This window comes from Tachysurus vachellii, chromosome 3 (assembly GCF_030014155.1).
Source record: "Tachysurus vachellii isolate PV-2020 chromosome 3, HZAU_Pvac_v1, whole genome shotgun sequence".
In the NCBI taxonomy this organism is placed as follows: Eukaryota; Metazoa; Chordata; class Actinopteri; order Siluriformes; family Bagridae; genus Tachysurus; species Tachysurus vachellii.
This window is the reverse complement of record NC_083462.1, coordinates 2,095,559-2,116,855: the sequence shown is the minus strand read 5'-3', so window position 1 is coordinate 2,116,855 and position 21,297 is coordinate 2,095,559. Positions and strand designations below refer to the sequence as shown.

Genomic DNA, 21,297 nt, shown 5'->3' with positions numbered 1-21,297 from the left:
ACACATCATCTTCACTGAACTGGATTGAAGGTGTGGCTGATTTGGGGGTTACAGAAGGTGAGAATTGGGCTTTTTCAAACCTGCAGTAGACCTCATTCATGTCGTCTGCCAGTTGTTGATTCACTACAGTGCTGAAGGATGGTGTTGTGTAGTTGGTGATGGCTTTCAGACCTTTCCACACTGAAGCTGAGTCATTAGAGGAAAACTGAATCCGTAATTTGTCTGAGTAATTCCTCTTGTTTAACAAACAAACAATGTTTTTTATAGCAACATCATAGCAACATCATATTTTATTAGAATATGTATTTTCATGACTTTTTGTTTGCTGTTAAATAAATTACAAACTAAAATTAAAATACTAAAATCCTGTAATGATGTGTGAGTGTGCGTTAGTTTGCTAGCCGTTAGCTTGTGTAATAGAAAAATATTGTGAATAACAAAAATTAACATTGAACATTCTGTACCAATACGTTCACACCCTAAAACTAGGAACAGAAAGATAACTGTTTCCAGTTGCACACTACTGTAAGTAGAAAAAACAAGAACATTGCAGGCTGCAGGCGTGTGGAAATAACCGAAAATAACCACAAGACCGTTGCACTGCTTGAATATGCATGATAATGCAAATGAGAAAGTCTTACTTTTATCCTTGTTAGACTAGAATCCCTGACATTAGCTAACTAACATTAGCTGAACATAACAAGTGAACATAACCCAACCTCTTGCTAATACTCGACTAATACCGACTAATACAATATTTGGAGTAGATTTGATGTGTATTTGTTCTGATAAACATAGTGAGATTAAACAACACACACACAGACACACCACACACACACACACACACACACCAGACACACCACACACACACACACACACACACACACACACCAGACACACCACATGCACACACACACCACACACACACACACAAACACACACACACCAGGGCGTGAGGGTGTGATGGTGATTTTCTTGAACCGCTGGGTTCCTGATCAGGGTTCAAGCCCATAAGCTGCTGAGACGTCAACGTTGGGCCCTTAACCTCACCTGCTCAAGGGGTGCCGCACGATGGCTGACCCTGCGCTCTGACCTCAGGCTCATAATAACCTGGGATATGCGAAAACCCGGGAAGTCATGGCCTAATGGTTAGAGAGATTGACTCCTAACCCTAAGGATGTGGGTTAGAGTCTTGGGCCGGCCACGACTGAGGTGCCCTTGAGCAAGGCACCGAACCCCAACTGCTCCCCGGGCACCGCAGCATAAATGGCTGCCCACTGTATGTGTGTGTTTACTGCTGTGTGTGCATTTTGGATGGGTTAAATGCAGAGAACGAATTCTGAGTATGGGTCACCGTACTTAGCCGTATGTCACGTCACTTTCACTTTCACTTTCACACCAAACACACCAGACACACACACCACACACACACACACACACACACACACACATACACACACACACAATCAGACACATGAGTCTTTCAGAGCACAACGCTGTCTGTACACTTTTATGTCTAAAAGAGCAGCGAGCTTAACAGCTGTACTGTAACTGGACATCACTGAAAGATCCTACGGAGATATATTTGTACCTACAAGAAACAGATCTGGAAAATTCCAGAGGTGACCAAACTGCAGCATAGGTGTGTGTTTTGTAGATTCTGGTTGTTTCGGTGAAATTTTACTTTCACTTTAGATTTCTCCACCCAAGACACGAAATGGCGTCGGGAGAAGGTAAGGAACAAATTACATGAATTTATCTTAATAAAGTAACACAAACAAGGAGTTTTGCATGAAATATGTTATGTGTATTTTCTACTTAAAATCTTTACACTAGTTTACTATAAATGATACTATCTTTTAGAGACAACGCCAAACAGAACATTTAGGTCTTTTCCGGTCTGTGACTGTGGGGAGAAAATGACGCAGAGACAATTTAACCTTTCGGTCAGAATATTTATACTGTTCTAAAGACCAGTAATATTTTACAATACATGCTAAATTATTTTAAATACACTGACATGTTAGCTGAAAATACACTAAAGAAAACTAGCTACTTTGTCAAACTGAGGAATGTCTCTAACAGTAACGATAACTATAGAGATTTTATTATTTATCTAATATATATTACACAAAATTATTACACAAATATATTCTGTGTATGTCAACATATACTAAGTAAAAAACAATGTATGTTACTGACCTGTAAATCAACATCTACAACAACAACAACAACAACAACAACAACAATAATAATAATAATAATAATAACAATAATAATAAACATTAAAACAATACATTTAAGATTTTGCTCCAGTGAAAGTAATATTTCAAGCCATTATTCTTATTGCCATCCTCTATGTGTGTTCTATAATAGGTGCTTAATGTCATTTAAATGCAAAGACTCAATTATTTGGCAATTATTTGCATTTGGCAGACGTGACTTCGTATCTCATTTTTTATAAATACAACTGAGCAGTTGAGAGTTGAGGGCCTTGCTCAAGGGCCCAGCAGTGACAGTTTGGTGGTCCTGGAATTTGAACTCACAACCTTCTGTTCAGTAGTGTCAGGGAAGACAGGTTAGATCCCAAATGCAGAATATCAATCCTTCACGTTCTCTGAGATCACACAACTCAGGACTTGGTATTGTGGTAGTTCCCAGAATATCAAAATCTACTATAGGCGGTAGAGCTTTTTCGTATTTAGTTCTTTTGTTTTACATTAATCTATGTATAATATTAAACCTTTGTATTATGCTTCTTATGTTCTGTAAAGCTGAATTGAGACAATGTCCATTGTTAAATGCGCTTTACAAGTACTTTTGAATTTGAATTTGAACATATATAAGAATACAATTTAGTAAAGTACAGTAAAGGCAAGGCAGAGTTTAATATAACAGACAATTCAGTCATCTGAGATATGGGTGAACAGGGCATTGCAGTTCAGGAGGAAATCAGTGTCATAAAATGTCCAATAATCCTTAGCACAGGAAAACACTGCAATGCATAGCAGGATGCAGAGGCAGACAGGAACAATGACAGGAAAACAGACAGGGTGAAACCAGGCAGAGCAGGAGCAGGAATAAAGGAGGGATGACTTAACAGGAGCGCAAGGCAGACTGAGAAGGCCATCTAGTCAAGAATCCTGTGCTGGCAGCGTGCTTAAGTAGCACATGATCAAATGCCGGAAGTGCATATAATGCTTTAACTGAGCTACATGTCACTGGTCAGTATATTCTGGTTGTTGTCATCACTGTTGCCTCAGTTATCATGAAGCGTCCAGTCAGCAAAGCAGCTCCAAACCATGATGTATTCTCAGTCAGGGTTTTCAATTAGGGGTTTTCAAACAACCAACAGTTCCAAAATTTTAAAGCTAATCTTACTTTAAACTTTGTTTTGCAGCCTGCACTACGAATGATTACTCACTGTTCTTGATAATGACAGCTTAAGACTTTTAGTAGTTTTAAGACTTGAAAAATACTAAAATTTGTTATTTGGTGTACATTAGCAACAGCATTGGAGCCTTGCTCATCTCCTAGCTTAGATGGTCTGGTACATCAACCCTCACTTTTTGATCAGTACCCTAGAACCACCACTGACATTCTTTTGCATGCTATGTTGGCTTACTACATACTGTAGGTTTTGGATGGCCTCTACTTTTCACTGCCTGGTCTTTAGACTAATTGATGAATGCTATTTTTAAACAGAAAAATAAATCTGAAGCTCATTTGTCTATGATAAATACACTTGTTTTACAGTTAAATTAGTCTAATTGTTATGCATCACGTCCACTGAGGAAAATCACATATTTCAGTGGTATATATAAATAATAGGTTGATTATTGTTTTGTACATATATTCTTATGTATTGTACATGTGTTTTTCCCTTATATTTCCAGTGTCAGAGCTGAGGATTGTTCTGTTGGGGAAAAGTCCCTCACATACCAGCAGTTTGGGAAACCTCATCCTGGGCAATTCTGTGTTTGAGACTGAAGATTCTCCACATTTAGTAAAGCCGTGTAAGCCTGTCAGTAGACAGGTAGAGGGAAGAAATATCACCATCATCAATGCACCTCATCTGTTTGACCCACAGCTCTCTCAGGAGGAACTGAGTCAGAGAATAAGAGACTGTGTTTTACATGAACGTGGGCCTCATGTATTTTTACTTGTGGTGCAGCCTCACGACTTTACAGAAGAGGACAGAAACCAACTGAGACGCATCCTGAACAACTGTAGTGATGAAGCGATAAAATCCTCCATTGTGATAACAGTAGACGGTAAGATGAAATATTTTTAGACATTTATTTCAGAATGAGATTTTGAGTGAAACTTAAAATGAAGAGCAATCGTAAACCTGATCACATGCCTAGAATAGAGGGACAGAAAAGATTTACGCGTATTACTAAAGACAAAATCAAGACAAATGAAGTGAATGTAAAACAAAATTTTAGTAAAAAAAACAAAAAATCAAAACACAGGTGTTTACACTGTGCGAATGTTTTGGCACCCAAGGCCAAATTACAGAATTTTATTATTGACCTGAAACTAAATAAAACAAAATTGTGGTGGCAAACTATATAAAGAACAAGTTAATTTTATGCAAATCATTTAATAGAAGATTAATTTGCATACTGTCCTAAAATTTGTCCTGATTTGTGAAAAATCTGAACGTAGTTCCTAACCCCAACTCCATTTCATTAAGCTATACCAGACGGAGGCCAGCGCTGCAGGCGGGGATCGAGCCCTGATTTGATGGACATTTGAATTAAGATACACATTTTTTATAACAAAGAAAAAATTCAAACAATGTTGTTCAACTTTGCTTGAGATGATTGGAGATAGGATTTAGAACAACTGATAGACTTGTATTCTGATGGCTATCATGTTGCACAATTTAAAAGTTTGTCGAAAAATTTGGTGTCTGCACCATATGATCCAAAAAATATTGTGTTGTATTTTAAATCTGTATTGTGTATTGTGTTGTATTTTGCAATTTGTTTCCCTAATGTTTCCTCTATTTGGTGCCCTATATGATCCTACAATAGCCTGTGTTCTCTTGTCTGTGATATAAAACAGATAAAGTTCTGAATACCACTGTTCACAAAACATTAAAGATTTAAATTAAGAAAAAAATACAATATCTTTATCAGGGCAACATCACTATACAAAAACTCGGTATCTTTGCTGCTGTTCACTACAGACCAAATGTGAAATTTTTGTGTAGTGTGTGTAGTTTATAGAATTTTATTTCAAATGTATAATAAACAATGAACAACTAAGGAAATTCTGTCTAGCATTGACTGTGGGCAGATAAAACAGCAAAGGGTTCATAAAGGAACGAAAGGTAAGAAGAGGAAAGGCAGGATTATAGGTCTGAAAATAGGGACTCTTAACACTGGTACAATGACAGGGAAGGGAATAGAGCTGACATGTTGGAGAGAAGGAAGGTAAGATATACTGTGTGTGCAGGAGACTAGGTGGAAGGGGAGCAAAGTACATAGTATAGACGGGGGATACAAACTGTTTTATTATGGTGTGGATAGGAAAATAAATGGGGTAGGAGTGATCCTGAAGGATGGGTTTGTGAGGAATGGTTTAGAGGTGAAGAGAGTGTCAGACACGGTCATCAGTTTGAAGTTAGAAATTGAAGGGGTGATGTTAAATGTCAACAGTGGTTATGCTCCACAAGTAGGCTGTGAGTTAGAAGTGAAGATTCTGGAGTGTGAGTAGATGAGGTGATAGGGAGTATTCCCAGATGGAGAGAGCACTGATTGGAGCAGACTTTAACAAGCATGTTGGTGAGGATGAACAGAGGTGATCAGGAGGTGATGGGCAGTTTTGGTGTAAAGGAAAGGAACCTAGAAGGACAGATGGTGGAGGACTTTGTTAAGTTGTTTCCAGACAAGAGAGGAACATAGAGTTACATATAAGAGTTGAGGTAGGAGTATGCAGGTAGAATACATTCTATGTAGACAAGGCCTATCTGAGAGAGATTAGTGACTACAAGGTGGTTGTTGGAGAGAGAGTAGCCAGACAGCATTGGATGGTGATGTGTAAGATGGCTCTGGTGGTCATGAAGAAGAGGAGAGGACAGCTAGAAAAGAAGACCAAGTGGTGGAAGTTGAAAAGGAATGTTGTGAGGAATTCAGACAGAAGCTGAGACAGGCTTTGGGTGGTCAGGAAGATCTTCCAGATAACTGGGAAACTACAGCAGTGATCAGGGATACAGGTAGGAGGGTGCTAGGTGTGTCATCTGGAAAGAGAAAAGAAGATAAGGAAACATGGTGGTGGATCAAGGAAGTTTTCAGCATTCAGATGAAGAGGCTAGCTAAAAAGAAGTGGGACGTAGAAAGGAAAGAAGAAAATAGACAAGATTACAAGGAATGAAGAGAGACGTGGCAAAGGCCAAACGGAAAGCATTCAATGAGTTGTATGTCAGGATAGACATGAAGGAAGATGAGAAGGACTTGTCCAGAATAATGAGACAAAGAGATAGAGATGAGAAGGATGTGCAACAGATAAGGGTGATTAAATATAGACACGGAAAGGTGCTAACAGGTGAGGAGATGGAAGGAATATTTTGAGGAGTTGATATATGAGGAAAATGAGAGGGAAAGAGGAAGAGGTGAATATTGTAGAGCAGGAAATAGCAAAGATTAGAAAGGAGGAGGTGAGGGCGAATGAAGAGTGAAAAGGCTGTTGGTCCAGATGGCATACCTGTGGAGGTTGTGTCTAGGAGACAAAGCACAAGTGTTGAAGTGTCTAGGAAAGAAAGCAGTGGAGTTTCTATCTAAATTTTTAACAGGATTTTAGAGAGTGAGAAGATGCCTGAGTAATGGAGAAGTGTTCTAGTGCCGATCTTTAAGAACAAGGGTGATGTGCAGAGTTGTAGCAACTACAGAGGTATAATGTTGATTTGCCACACATAGAAGCTATGGGAAAGAGTAGTGAAGCTAAACTAAGAAAGGAAGTGGATATTTGTGAGTAGCAGTATGGCTTCATGCCCAGAAAGAGCACTACTGGTGCAATTCTTGCTCTAAGAATGTTAATGGAGAGGTACAGAGATGGTCAGAAGGAGCTGCACTGTGTCTCTGTGGATTTCGAGAAAGTGTATGACAGGATGAAGAGAGAGGAGCTATGGTACTGTATGAGGATGTCAGGAGTGGCAGAAAAGTATGTCAGGGTAGTTCAGTATATGTACAAGAGGAGTAAGACAGCTGTGTTTTACATTTCTTTTGAATATTCCTATTTTTTGTGACTGACAACCTGAAAATGTAATGGCTCCACAACCAAGTGACGCCAGCATAAAATCAACATGTATTGTCTCCTAAACGCTCTGTTAAAATTTTATTCACAGACTATGTCACATGCCAGAAACAAGATCCAACAGAAGAGAGACAGGTAAGAAGATTCTTGTGCACTCTTGGAAGGACATCAACATACCAGGGTTGTGTTGAACGAAAATGTATCAGTGTTTTTTTTTTTTTTATCAGAATACTTTATTAATCCCCAGGGGGAAATTGGGTTTGTTACCAAAGTTCCAAGTCACCAACATAAGAATACACTAATAGAGACTTATATATAGATATGTTGTTGTACTGAGGAATTGTAAAGTCTGATGGACATCGGCAGGACGGTATCACTCTGTGGACCACATTGGTTAGACGAGTCTGCAACTGAACATACTCCTGTATTCATCCAGGACATCAGGGAGTGTGCGGAAGATGTTGTCTGAGATGGCCAGCAGCTTAGACAACATCCTTCTTTCTGACACTACAGTCAGAGAGTTCAGTTCCACTCCTACAACATCACCAGCATTATGAATTAGTTTGTTCATTCTGTTGGCATCAGTTACATTCAGATCACTGCCTCAGCATGCAACAGCAAACAAGAAAGATGTGGCTACCACAGACTCCTTCAGCATTATGCTGCAGATGCAGAAAGCTTCAGAGTTCTAAATCCAGTCCATTATTATTAATGTGAACTCCCAGGTATTTGGAATCCTCCACCATGTCCACAGAGACCCTGTGGATGGAAACCCTCCTTTAGTCACATTGAGCTGTAGATGGTTCCGCTCACACCATACGGCAAAGTTATCCACTGTAATCTACTCAGTCTCCTCACCACCGCTGATGCAACCAACTATAGCTGAAAAAAATCAAAAAACTTTTTACAACATTGACATGTGACATATCAAAACACTCAGAACAATGAGGGGAACTTCCACACAGGTACAGTATTCTGATGATGTCACATGATGTCATGTGAAAATAAAAAATTTGCACTACATGGGCATGTGACATATCAAAACACTCAGCCCAATGTGGGGAACTTCCTCAAGAGTATTCGGATGACATCACATGCTCGTCTCCACTTACCTCCAAATGTTTTGGCACCCTAGCTTTCTATCTACTTGCTTCCAATTGTAACACTGACCCTTATGTCCACTCAACCTGAAGGCCAGTCAGTACACCAATTTAAAACTTTGTTCAGAGTATCGCCCTAAAGGAGCTGGCCGAGTTTGGTGTAGATAGTTCGAAAGCTTGCCGAGTTATAAACCTCCAAATTTTATAATGGGAGTCTATGGGGAAAAAGGCCACTTTGAGACCCGGTACCGGAAGTATATCCGAATTTGGTTCATGTTGCTCGAACGCCCTAGGAGGAGTTCATTCATTCATTCATTCATTTTCTACTGCTTATCCGAACTACCTCGGGTCACGGGGAGCTCAGGCATCATCAGGCATCAAGGCAGGATACACCCTATATGGAGTGCCAACCCATCGCAGGGCACTCACACTCTCTCATTCCCTCACACAATCACACACTACGGACAATTTTCCAGAGATGCCATTCAACCTACCATGCATGTCTTTGGACCGGGGGAGGAAACCGGAGTACCCAGAAACTCCACACACACAAGGTGGAGGCGGGAATCGAACCCCCAACCCTGGAGGTGTGAGGCAAACGTGCTAACCACTAAGCCACCGTGCCCCCCCAAGTACTAACCAGGCTAGACTCTGCTTAGCTTCCAAGATCAGACGAGATTGCACGTTCTCAGAGTGGAATGGGCATAAGCGCCTAGGAGGAGTTACTCTTGATAAATTTTTGTCTAAGCTTAAATAGGAAAACAGAATGTTGACTTCTACAAAGCCCACATAATTAATTTACTAAGAATTTGACGATGTCCCTATTTAATTTAATAAGTCCCTAATACGTGTACTTGCAAAAGTATAATTTCAAAATCCTGGGTTAGGGTTAGGGTTGCTATGGTGATGGACAGGCCGACAGATGAAGTCAGACAGGAATCTCTGTGGACAATGATGTTTGCGGATGACATTGTGAGCTGTAGTGAGAGTAGAGAGCAGGTGGAGGAACACCTGGAAAGGTGGAGGTCTGCTCTGGAAAGAAGAGGCATGAAAGTCAGTCATAGTAAGACAGAATATAAGTGTTTGAACAAGCAGAACAGTGAGGTTACAGGGGGTCAAGAGGGTGCAGGAGTTTAAATATTTAGGGTCAACCGTCCAGTGCGATGGGGAATGTGGAAAAGAGGTGAAGAGGCAAGTGCAGGTGGGCTGAAAAAATCACAGGAAAGGTGTACAAGACAGTAGTGAGACCAGCTATGGTGTATTTTATTAGAGACTGTAGCATTGAGGAATAGACATGAGTCAGAGATGGAGGTAGCAGAGATGAGGATGTTGAGGTTCACTTTAGGAGTGACGAGGATGGACAGGATTAGGAATGAGCACATCAGTGCTACAGATGTTTTGGGAACAAGGTCAGAGAGACCAGATTGGGATGATTTAGACATGTACAGAGGAGGGAGATGGTTATATTGGAAGAAAGATTTTGGATATGGAGCTGCCAGGTAAGAGGTCAAGAGGAAGGCCAAAGAGGAGATATATGGATATACTTATAGGTGAGTTGGAGAGTACAGGATGCCACGGATAGTGTTAAGTGGAAACAGACGATTTGCTGTGGTGACCCCTAACGGGAAAAGTGTAATGGGGAGTCAGAAGAATCCATATGCAGAATAGAGAACACAGCTTTAATGAGAAAAATCCAGAGCAATCAATCCAAATTGGCAGACAAAATCGTGAATGGGAAACACGGTCCAAAAGTTCAAAACCAAAACAATAGTAAAGGCAGAGCAAACAAACAGACAAGGGCAAGGCTAACAGCATGGTCCGAACTGATTAAGCAGAACAATGGTCATACACAGTAGAAAGAAAAGGAGATATACAAATGGCGTGGTATGCAACAAGCCGTTTGGCCTAATGGCGTGTCTTTATGTTAGCAAACCTGGAAGTTGAAACCTAAACTTACCTCCGTAGCCCGGAAGGTTTGTATTCCGGCGAGGGCTCCCTCTGGGGTGGGGGTGGGGGTGGGGGGTGGCAAGGGTGAGGGAGAACTTTCTAACATGCTTTTAGAAAGCTAACCCTATAATTACACATATTTTTTCAAGCAAGAAGAAATAATTATATTATTATATTCCTTCTTAAAACAATAAAAAAGATTCCTTAAAATTCAATAAATAAGTTATAAATTTTCAGTTAAATATTTATCCTTTAAAAAAAATCATGTTATAAACTGAAACATACTGGTTAGATGTTGGTTTGTCTTCTTCCTGAATTTGATTTACAGTTTCCAAGATACACATGTGGAAAAGAAAACATTGTTAATCTATGTGAGAGGAAATCAGCTCACTGGCTAATTGCTTTTACCTTAACTCCAGTGTTAATAAAGAACTAGGAAGCAATACTTGAGTAAAAGTAAAAGTATCGTACTAGAAAAAGACTTTGGTAGAAGTGAAAGTTACCTTTTAGAATATTACTCAAGTAAAAGTCTTAAAGTATCTGATATTTACTGTACTTAAGTATCAAAAGTCATTTTCTGATATTTAATGTACTTAAGTATTTGAAGTAAAAGTAAAAAGTAAAATTTCAGTAATTTTCGGTAGACATAAGAGCAGGGGCAGTTCTAGGATTTCATCTTTAGGCCTGAGTGAGAATTTAAAACAAGAAGAGTTTTATATTATATATTATATGACTACACAGTAAGCCAAAAGTTACGGTATTATTAAATGGCAAAAGTGGACACCAAAATTTTAATGCATGATGTAATGATGCATCTTGAATCAAATCAGTTCATGTATGTGTGCATTCTCTACAAACAGTGTGTCCAATGAATGCAGTCATTAATATAAAAAATATTCACAAGAAAAAGACCAAATCAATAAATGTTATTTTTATTTAGTATTGGATGGATTGTTTGCATTAATATTTTGTTTGTGCTATAAACTCTGGTAATAAGAATAGTGAAATTTCACTGCTTTTGGTTGCCGTATTTGCGGCTTTCAGTCGATTAACGTTATAGATAAATGCCTCCAGCTCTGACTGCGCGTGCACGTTGCGCATGCCTGTGCTTCTCCGTAGAGCGTGTGGACGTGTGTAATGCAATCTAGGAGCAGTGATTCGCCAAACCTCCCTTATTGCAGTCGCACACATTTCTTCTGATTTTATTTTGTAGTAACGCGTAACGAAGACGCTTAGTGGAAATATAGCGGAGTAAAAGTGAAAGTTGACAAATTTAAATAGCGAAGTAAAGTACAGATACGTGACATTTCTACTTAAGTACAATAACGAAGTATTTTTACTTCGTTACAACACTGCTTAACTCCAACATCTAATATATTCTTTAGACAGCTCTGTCACAACTGTATATTTATTGTTGCTTAGACGTTGACACTGTCATTTAACAATTATTTATAACCAGAATATTACATTTTATTTTACAGAAAACAATAACTGGGCATGAATTAGCAGAAGATGTATCAACTTGTGAAGAACAGAAAAAGCTCAAAATGACAAAACCAGAGCAACTGATGATCAGAATGAAGCTTAATGAAAAGTACAAAAAAAAAAATCAAAACATCAGATGTTCTTCAAATAACTTTATTACAGGAGGAGCCTTATAGAGAGGAGAACTTAGTGGAAACCTTTGTACAAAGAATGCTAATGATGGACTACAGAGCAAGTACATTACAACTGAAGAAGACTCCAGCAGCTCTGAACACACTTACTTAAACACAGGAGATAAAGAAGACAACGATGACTTTGCTGATTTTTTTTTGACAAAGACAGAATCTTTGGACAGTGAACCCCATAAATATCCTATTCACCCCATGGATGTCCAGATGGCCGTGTTCCACTGCTCTGATCATTTTCTAAAGCAGCTAATAGTGACCAAACTAGCTCAGTGTCAGTATGCGCTGCCTCTGCTGGTGCCCAATCCCTTCACCAGAGAGATTGAGTTTCCTCTCTGGACTTTTCGCCAAATCAGAAAGAGTTGGAAGAGTCACTCTGCTGCGGTCAGTCAAAACCAGGCCATGTCTGAAGCTCAAACTCCAATGGTGGCTTTCTTCAGACTCGGCTCTGTTTCTTCATCCAAGTCTCAGCTGATGAACAGCTTGATCAATGAAAAACATCACACATTCTTCCACAGACACTGTCCAGGAAGCAGCAAGAACCGGCTCCTGATGGATGGAGTGGTGGAGATCGCTTGGTTCTGTCCATCAGGGAAGGAAACTGATTATTTCACTGACTGTGTGGCATTCTGTAATCTCCATGGTGATGCAGAAGCTAATAAAGAGCAAATGGAAATCCTGACTAAAATATCCTCAGAGAACATTGTACTTTACTCTAATCCAAAAATCTAAAAGCAGCATATAAGGAGATTATACAGAAGCTCTACAGTGACGCCAAACCACTGATCTGTCTACTTTCTGAGGACGAATCATGTGCCACTAGATCCAAGAGTGGAAATTACAGAATTGGTCTTAAAGACAGAAATCAGTCAGATGTAGCCAAGAATCTCAGAACAACCATCAAAGAGTGTCTTTCAAAGTCACCATCAATTTTTAGAACTGAAGATCTGAACAAACCTGAAGGGATTACAAAAGATGAAGATGACCCTGAATGCAAGATAGGGAAAAAATTTGCAGAGATGATCATGACCCAGTTAGAGGGATATGAAGGTTCTAAATTAAAGGAAACATTTCTGCCCTGTCAGGGGAAGTTATGGCACGACTGGTGTCAGATGAACAAAGACCTGCACAGACTTCATGGGAACAACTTAGAAATGAAAAACAAGAAAAAATGAAGAAAATCCGTGAAGATCAGCATAATTACAGACTCTCTGGTCTTATGGAACATTTCACCTCCTCACTGTAAGATTTAGGAGAAAATGAAAGGTTATTCTTTTTAAAATGGGTTGGGATTCTCCTGGACAAACACACCTCAGATGATCTTTCAAAACTTCATGACAAGTACAATGAAAAGTGGAAGGCAGTTTTAGACCGAAAGAAGAAACATGACAAATCAGATCAAATGAAGCTAGAACAAAATGAGCTTGAGAAAATTTCAGAAAAACTGAATGCAGCAACTTTTGGTTTGGAACACATCCTCAGAGAAATGGGCCAAATATACGAGGCTTTTATTTCTGTACAACGATCCAATAAACAATATAAAGAAAAAACCTTCATCTCTATCCTTAAGCTTGCAGCAGAGGTCCTGAAATCAGGTCATCCACTGGACCTGATGGATGGAGATGCTGCTTATGTTCCTCTGATCTGGGTTTCAGCAGTTCTAGATGAACTTGTGAAGATACAAAGAGGGGTAAGTCGTGGCATAATGGTTAGAGAGTCTGACTCCTAACCCTAAGGTTGTGGGTTCGAGTCTCGGGCCGGCCACGACTGAGGTGCCCTTGAGCAAGGCACCGAATCCCCCAACTGCTCCCCGGGCGCCGCAGCATAAAAAATGGCTGCCCACTGCTCCGGGTGTGTGTTCACGGTGTGTGTGTGTTCACTGCTGTGTGTGTGCACTTTGGATGGGTTAAACGCAGAGAACAAATTCTGAGTATGGGCCACTTAGCCATATGTCACGTCACGTCACGTCACGTCACCCATACTGGGGGATCAGAGGGTGTTTGTGCTGTCAGTTATGGGAATTCACTCTGGGAATTCACTCTGGGAAATCCACCATGCTGAATGCCATGTTTGGTCTCCAGTTTGCTGTCAGTGCTGGAAGGTGCACCAGAGGAGCCTTCATGCAGCTGGTCAAAGTGTCAGAGGAGATGAAGGAAGAGCTGAAGTTTGACTACATTATAGTTGTAGATACTGAAGGACTTCGAGCGCTTGAGCTTGCAGGAAAATCCACTCGTCATCATGACAATGAACTTGCCACATTCGTTGTTGGTCTCGGAAGCCTGACCTTAATCAACATCTTTGGAGAAAACCCTGCTGAGATGCAGGACATCCTTCAGATTGTCGTTCAGGCCTTTCTGAGAATGAAGAAGGTCCGACTGAATCCCAGATGTATGTTTGTCCATCAGAATGTTGGAGACATCACTGCTGGAGAGAAAAACATGGAAGGAAGGAGACGCTTACAGGAAAAACTGGATGAAATGACCAAGCTAGCTGCTAAAGAAGAAGACTGTAAAGCTGATTGTTTCAGTGATGTTATTGAATTCAATGTACAAGATGATGTGTATTATTTTGCACAACTCTGGGAGGGCAGCCCACCAATGGCACCACCAAACCCATCATACAGCAGAAATGTCCAGGATCTAAAGAAAGACATTTTCAAAAAAGCTTCTCCGTCTACTGGTATCACTCTCTCACAGTTTAAATCACGCATTAGTGACCTTTGGAATGCATTACTCAATGAGAACTTTGTGTTTAGCTTCAAAAACACACTGGAGATAGCAGTGTACAGAAAACTGGAGAATGAGTTTGGAAAATGGACCTGGGCCCTCAGAAGTGCCATGTTAGCAATTGAAGAAAATCTTTATAACAGAATTGAAAATGAAAAACTTGAAGAAATTAAAGAACAGGATCTTTATTCTTCCATGAAAAAGACCAAAGAGGAAGTGGACAACTCCATGAAGAGTTTCTTTGAAGAGGACAAAGACAAAGACATTTTAATTCAGTGGAGAGTGAGATGTGAAATAAAAATCAGCGAACTTTATGAAGACCTTGTCAAAAACACCAAACAAAATGTGAATGAAGTTATACAACATCAACATGCACAAGAGACTTTTGAACTACAAAGCACACAAAAAAAATACAACGCCAAACTGTTCAATCGGAGCAAAGACCTCGCTCTGACACTGAAAAGTGAAATTACTGATGAACAAGTTCTTAAAAAAGCATTTGACGAATTGTGGGACAAATGGGTCACTGAGATGACACGAGACACACCTGCAGAGAGAACTTTTAATTTTTGGGAAGATGCTGTACAGATTTTGTCTTTGGGTAATGAACAAGCTCCTGTGTATAAACGAAGGTCTCTGTCAGACTACAGACAAATAGACAAACTGGTAGATTATTTACCTTATGTTGCAAATCTCAAAAGACAGAAGTTAACTCATTACATCCCTGGCATGAATGAACTCTCTTTTGAAGACAATCACTTAGTACAAACTCTGGTTATAAATGTGATCAAAGAGACCGATGGAAAAATCAAGACGACATGCAAGAAAATCACAAGACTCGGGTACAAAGACAGCTATATACAGGAAATAACAGACCTTGTCAAGAAGAGAGTTGGAGAACATCACAGTGAGAAACAGAGAATTAAGCTCAAAAAGGAGTTCACTCTGGATCTCTGCCTTCATGTGTGTGAACATATGATTAGCAGATTTGCTGAGCACCATAAACAATTCAGGGATGCAAATGATCCAAGAGTTTATCTGTCCAAGAAGAAACCTCAGTATTACAGTGTCTTTGGAAACTACTGCAAAGGAGCAACAACAACAAAAGTGTTTGGTGAACTGATCTGCAGTAACCTGAGAGAATCCATCCTGCAAGCAGTTTACAATAAATCTGCCAATGATTTGGCAACACAGATCATATCCAACATGTCAGAGTTTAATGGCAACAGGTCAAATCTTGAGATACACATCTTGACATGTCTCGCAGAAAAAGAGGACTTTAACAAGTACATGGAGTACATTCATAATCCCCAAAATCACTTTAAAAATTTCATTACAGAGAAGGTTAATGAGTACATTTCTGAGAACAACACAGTCCTGACAATTTTTAAAGGAAATCTAAAAGAGAAAGTGGCGACTGTAAGAAATGCTGTTCACATTGCAACTGAAGAGGTCAAGAACAGCTGTGGTGATGCAGACATGTGGCTGAGAAGTTTCACCAGTTCACTAACAGATAAACTGAGCTTAAAAGAAATAACCTTCACTGATCACAAAGACATTACAGACTTTGATTTTCTACAGCAGCTTGTTAGTGATGGTCTCACTGACATGATGTCAGAACTAGACAAAAGCTTTAAAGATGTAAAAGACATCAAAATTGAGAAGTGCAGGAAGAAGCCAGATGAGCTTCTGATTGAACATCTCTGTAAATGCTGCTGGGCTCAGTGTCCGTTCTGTAAAGCCATCTGCACCAACACATTAGAGCATCATGATGGAGATCACAGTGTCCCCTTCCACAGGGTAGATGGTATAAATGGGTGGTTTTACAGTACAACAACTAATCTCTGCTGTACTTTCTGCACAACAAATGTGCAACGTGATGCAGGTTTCTACCCACATGGTAGTGAAGATGTGAGTATTCCTTACAAATCATACAGAAAAGCAGGAGGAGTCTATGCAACCTGGAGCATCACCCCAGACAATACACAGCTTGCATACTGGAAATGGTTTGTGTACAGATTCCAGAAAGACCTGGAAGAGCACTATGGTAAAACATTTCAGGGTGATGGTGAGATCCCCAAAGAGTGGAGAGGCTTCACTAAAGAACAAGCTATTGAGAGTTTGGATCATTATATCTGATGAAAGACAACTCTTCTAAACAAAACCTAGAATAAACAGCAACTTAATTATGAACCAGTTATATTACCTGTATTAGTAACAAATGACAAAAAATATAATCAGTAAACATTTATTAGATTCCATTCTATTGAAGCCTCCAACAATGAATACATCTACACTGATACACTACTTAGTATGAGTTAGGAAAATATTTAGAAAAATATGAAGTGTTTTAGGAAGAGGTAGGTCTTCAGCTTTTGTTTAAATGACTGGTCCATATATGGCATATATGGTGCTGATTCTCATCCCCGCCACTTCACACTCGGCTGCAAACCATCCCAGTGCACGCTGAAGGTCCTGATTTGAGGAAGCCAAGAGGACAACATCATCTGCAAAAAGCAGAGACGAAATCCCGTGTTCCCAAAACCGGACTCCCCCGACTGCACCCCCGACTGTGCCTAGAAATCCTGTCCATATAAATCCCAAGACTCCTGAGGGTGGACAAGAGAGTCTTGTGGTTGACCATATCAAACGCTGCTGAAAGGTCAAGGAGGATAAGGATGGGTGACAGTTTGGCTGATCCAGCAGCATGTAGTTTCTCAGAGACATCCAAAAGGCTGTCTCTGTGGAATGAGCTGCTTTAAAGCCAGACTGGTTGGGATTTTGGAGGTTGTTCTGTGAGAGATAGACAGACAGTTGATCATACAGATGAGTTCAAGAATTTTTGAAAGAAACGAGAGAAGTGATACCGGTCTGTAGTTACTGATGTCTAATGGGTCCAGAGCAGGTTTCTTAAGGATGGGAATAACCCTTGCTCTCTTGAAAGTAGTTGGTACCTGACCAGATGCTATGGATCTATTGATGATAGTGGTAATGAAGGGCAGAAGGTCTTGTGAGGTCCAGGACATTGCCTCCTAACCAGGTCCAGGACATTGCCTCCTTTGTGTGTGGGCGAATGAGTCGAGAAGAGTCAGGAGGGAAGAAGATTGAAGCTTGTCAGAGGGGAGGTTGAAGTCACCAAGCACCATCAGAGGGGAGCTATCGGAAGGGAAAGCACTAAGCAGTGTGTCCATTTCTTCCAGGAAGACTCCTAGGGGACCAGGAGGGCGGTAAACAACAATGATAACAATGTTGATTGGAGAGGTAACTGAAATGGCATGGAATTCAAAAGAGGAGATGGTTAAATGAGACAAGAGTAAAGGTGTAAAGCACCATTTCTTTGAAAACAGTAAGCCCTTACCACCACCCCTGCGTGTTTCTCGTGGTGAGTGAGAGAAAGCATAGGCAGAGGATAAAGCAGCTGTTCTCTGGGGATGTCCAGGTTTCTGTTAGCGCAAGAAAATCAAAGGAGTAATGGGAAGTTAAAGCAGAGATAAAATCAGCTTTCTTTACAGCAGACTGGCAATTCCAGAGCCCACCTACCACCACTATTTGAGACTTACACAACAGAGGAGGGTAGATGAGGTTACTGGGATTGTGACCTCTGCTCTGTGGACGAGAGCGTCTGTGACAGTAGGAATTGAGTGTAGAGATGGGTTTGAGGCACATATTTTCAGTCAACAGTAAGAATTAAGGTATGGTAGAATATATCAAAACAGTACTAGACACTTGTGTTACAATGTGAGATAGAGAGATACTTAGAAATGAGAACCTTCAATTTAAATAGGTAAGCCCTGCCCACAATTCACACCTTAATGGAGACTGAAACTACTCCTGATTGATCAGCTGAGAACAACAAAGACCAACAGTATAAAATCAACAATAGTATAGAATATAACAAAATTCAAAATCACACTACTTTAGAACAAAGTGAGTTAAGCCGATAGTATACAAAAGTCAGGAACCTACTTTACCAGAAGACAATATATTCAAATGTACAGAGTTAAAGCACACTGAAGAGTAGGCTGGTTCACCTTCAATTTAAATGGGTAAGCCCTGCCCACAATTCACACTTTAAGGGAGTCGAGCTTTATTAATATGACTGTGGTGTTTACAGTTTTACTGGCAAAACAGGTAACCAGAACATTAGGTGGCATTCCGACAGTGTGTTTGTATAATGTGCTTGAGTTAATGTTTTTTTTTTTGTCAGATGTCTGTTTCCTCTTTGTATTGACCTGTTTTTTATGGGCTGCTAATTATCCTTCACATTTATTCCCCACCGGCTTGCATGTGGCTCTGCTGAGTCCTCATCCTTGTAAGTGTTCCTGTGGTTTATTTAACTGTCTATGTTTCATGTTTTTTTATTTTATTTTAATAATAATTTTGCCCATATTACAAAAACAGCCTTCTTCCACCTTAGAAATATTGGCAAGCTGAGAAACATCCTGTCTGTACCTGATGCTGAGAAGCTAGTTCATGCATTCATGACCTCCAAACTGGACTATTGTAATGCATTACTAGGTGGTTGTCCTGCATCTTTAATAAATAGGCTACAGTTAGTCCAAAATGCAGCTCCCAGAGTTCTCACCAGGACAAAAAAGTATGATCATATAACCACAACTGACCACATTATCATCTAGTGCTTGCTATTATTCTGAACAGCAGCTACGTTAATTCCTCTCCACTGCTTCTCTCTTTCTTCCCATCCTGAGGCATCCAGAAATTGTACCAGCTCCGATTGTCTTCCACGCCATAAAGATTTTGGACCTATATACATGTTATATGCATGTGGAACATGAGGCTTGATTGTTCCTGAGGAAGTGACAGTCACATATTTCCTTTTTTTTCTCCAAGCAGCACAGTTTGATTATATTATAGAGTATTCTACACTAGCTCTAAAACCCAAAGATGATGTCTCCTAATGACTGGAAGTAGTATATATTTATTGCATTGCCTCTACTGCTCAGAGGTCACAGTTGGAACGTAGTACGTATCTTGTCTCTAGAGCTGCAAGTTTGTGTTTGTCAGCTCTCCTCTTGTCCTCACCCCGCCTGTATTTTGTCAGGTTCTTCCTCAGTGTTGGGTTGGTTACTGTGGTGATGTACGTTGCCACAGTGTATTGTCAATTTAGGGCCAGACAGGTTTCAATTTTTGTTTGGGATTAGGTTAGTTATGTCTAATAATCTATGTAATCTACTGTATGTCTGATTGTGTGTGTCTTGATGTTAAAGTGTTTTGCTGGTCAGATGCAGATGGTTCAGTAAGTCTCAGGATAAAATGGCAGAAAGGGGATCTTTCAACATTCAGTTCTTGGTAGTTCAGGGCTTTATTACAGAAGTATTGGGGTCACGTTTTTTTGAAGTGATTCAAAATAATGACTTGTGATATTGGCAAATTCAGCTCTGCATGTAGAGTTTGGGGCTTTTCTTTGTACCTGTATGATGTTTTTGCAAAACTCTGCATGCAGGATTTTACCTTGGTACAAAGCAATGGGTTCAATTACTGACTGTAAAATATTTTGAGCCAGATTCTAATTGGAATTCTAACTCCACCAAAACATCTACACACTAGCTCTATACAAAATTAAATTAGCGATTTATTTTAACATGGTGTTGTCTCTGCTTTTGTTGCTATATTATCTCCGCACAGAGTTTTAGACTGATGGTACTCTTAATCCATAACCTAGTGAACTAGTATTGATGTGTCCATTGACAGGGATTTCAAAAGTATAAAGTATAAACTCTGGATAAAGATGTCTGGCAAAGGCCATAAATGTAAATGTAAAAATCTTACAAAACGTCTCCTTATGAATAGCCATAACGCAGACATTAAAAACATAAAAATAATGATAATTTTAAAAAAAATAATACCAGAAAAAATAAAAACAATACAATACTCAGTTCAACAAAACAAAGAGCTGTCAGCCTTGATACAATTATTATATTTCACTGGCGAGTTTGTAGGGTCTGACTCATCAGGGGGTTGACCTTGTCACACAATTAAATCTGAAAAATGAGCTGCATGTTGTTTAGACATTTTGGTGCCTTTTGTGCTTAAAAGATTTATTCAACCCACACACCTAACTGCATACCAACCACCCGACACTATCAAGCCTACCAGCTGCACAAGTCTTAGCATATCCACCTGCACCAGCCAGCCAGCACACGCAGTTCACCAAAACCCGGCTGCCCAAACAGACCCATTCCCTCATGTAACCTGCCACACATTTTTATAAACAAACACACACATACCGCTCCAGCTTGATAATGAACAAATGAGCTGGAATTAGTCTGTTAGTTCCTTAAAACTGATAACATTTCCTGAACAAAGTTACTAAGCTCTTCATGATGTTCCCAGAACAGCTTTTGTGATCGGTAGCCACCGGGCAGACGTGTCTCTGCGAGTTTTCATGTGTGCATTGCATGACATTTCATAACACACTGCACCTCTGCACCTTGTGATCGGCAGCCAGCGGGCAGACGTGTCTCTGCGAGTTATCATGTGTGCATTGCATGACATTTCATAACACACTGCACCTCTAAAAAAAAAATTGCCTCAGGAATGGTAAAAATTTGTGTTCTTGACAGATTAGTT

At 39.9% G+C, this 21,297-nt stretch overlaps 1 pseudogene; it reads left to right on the top strand.

Annotated features, from left to right (window-relative positions):
* Positions 1-1,590: 1,590 nt before the first annotated feature.
* On the top strand, positions 1,591-20,308 carry LOC132842557 (interferon-induced very large GTPase 1-like; annotated as a pseudogene).
* Positions 20,309-21,297: the final 989 nt, after the last annotated feature.